This window comes from Thalassophryne amazonica, chromosome 13 (genome assembly GCF_902500255.1).
Source record: "Thalassophryne amazonica chromosome 13, fThaAma1.1, whole genome shotgun sequence".
Taxonomy (NCBI): Eukaryota; Metazoa; Chordata; class Actinopteri; order Batrachoidiformes; family Batrachoididae; genus Thalassophryne; species Thalassophryne amazonica.
Window position 1 is genome coordinate 61,205,311 of NC_047115.1, and position 2,171 is coordinate 61,207,481.

Sequence of the window (2,171 nt, forward strand, 5' to 3'; positions counted from 1 at the left end):
CCCTTATCAACAATTGACTTGCATGCACTTAGTGGAGACTTACATAGCAAGATGGGAAGAAGGCTAAGGTAAGTTGCTGCTGGCACAATATCTCATTTAAAACTGTTTTATTACATTTACTGAGGTAAACATGCATATGTGTACCGTCATTGAGATCTCTGTATGTTATCTCTGCATTTCTTTTGTATTGTTGTTATGAGTAGATATGTTTATATGTGGGGAGTTCGATGAAAATCCAGTATTGTCAAATCCATAAAGTTCCTCATGTATATATGTATACATCTTTTACTTTCTTTATTTTTTATGGTATAAGGGGAGGGTATCTATAACTTATAAGCTTTGCTTCTGCCTTCACCCTTTGGCTACACGGATTATTGTTAAATTGTTCGTTTATGATTGTGTTATTGTTTGTGTTGTTGTTCTGTGTGCCGAATAAATTCATTCAATTCAAATTCATTCAATATGCACAGCCCAGCTTCATGGTTTTTTTTTTTTTTTGTGCCCCAGTCACAAGAATGGGTCACTTTAGTGATGTGTTTTTGTTTTTTTTTTTTTACCATTTATAATCTTCCCCCTTCTCCTAACTCTAACCATAACATAAGTGTCTCCATTCCCCTAACCAGAATCACCTCAAACTCCCCCCACATCACCCACATTTTGTGCCCTGTCACAAAATGAATTCATGTCCTGTCATGAAAACCGCCCCAATTTCGTGACCTATCAAACCCATAGATTAATTAACTTTTTGTAGTGCCATCACGAACTGCCATGAGACTGGTTTGGATACGGGGACACATCGAACATTTTCATCTCTTTGGTGAGGTTCACGTGAGGGTTTAGGTTCCACTGTAGGCTTACAATGTACAGCTGTGTAACCTGTGACGATGTCTACAGTCTAACTTAATACTGTAGTGATTATCATAACTCTTCTCTCAAATGAAAAGGTGAATTAAAAGAAGCAGTGTTGCCACAGTAACTTTGAAGCGTTAGTTATTGTAAACAGTTACATTTTACAGTTAGTTTATACAAATTAATTCCTTAGCAGCTGTGGACAACCTGTTGGCAGCGGTTGAATGTAACTAATGAAGTAACTAGTAATCTACTTGGTTACTCTTAAGATTGAGTACTCAGAAAAGTAACTATTATTTACTTTAATATATTGGTATGGGATTTTCCCAACTTCTGATTTGCCCATTTGCCACTTTCTGAGCTGTACCACATGCCGAGTTGACTGCTGGTGGAGCCGAGTAGACCGCGCGTGCGAAACAAGTACACCTCGCGTGCAGCGTAGGCTAGCTAATCGAGCAACACCTTTTATTGATAACGACAAATCAGTTTGGCTGTCAGTTTGTTGACAAGATGGCAGAAGATAGGTTTGCGTCTGTTAGCGACGCTGACCTGAAAACGAATTTTACACGAAAAAGATGCGAAGACATCCGCAGAAATACACAGTCAGCAGCCAACCTGTTTTGCAAGTACGTCACTGAAAAGGGACATGCGCCCATTTTGAAACTTATGACAGACGGATGCTTGACGGAGTACTCGGTCGATTTACGCGGAGGAGCTAGACAGGCGAACGGCGAACTTAATAAGAAAACAAGCCTGATGACTCTTCGTCACGGACTTAGGCATCTCCAGCCGATCGATGGGATGTCAGTTTGATGCCGTACTGACAGTAATAACCAAGAGTTGAAACTTGAGATTGATTTTTCAGTTTTAGTATGTTTGACAAACTCCCAGTTTTCCTTGTTTACCATATAATAAAGCATATATAATAAATAAATAAATAAGTAATCATCATGGGTACACCTCATCAAAAGTCTATAATTGTATATTGCTGATTACTGTCACCATGAGCATCTTTTGGCCTTGTGGAAGTGACGTTTACGTAACTTCTTTAGGACAGCTTGGTGGAGGTATGCGCTCTCCACCTGAGCCACCTAGGTGGGGCATGATGTATTTTTGCAAGGTTTTGAAAATATATGTACTAAAACTTAGGTCTCCTTTTTTTTGTTGTTTTTTTTTGTGCTCTGCCATGCCCTCTGGTCCACAATGAGCCATTTTACTGCTGAAACCATTTGAAGTAGCAAATGTCATTGCAAAATTTAAAAAATTATTAGTATTTCTTAATCTCCCCATCTTTCCTGAAAATGCCTTTCTGGCCTACCTCA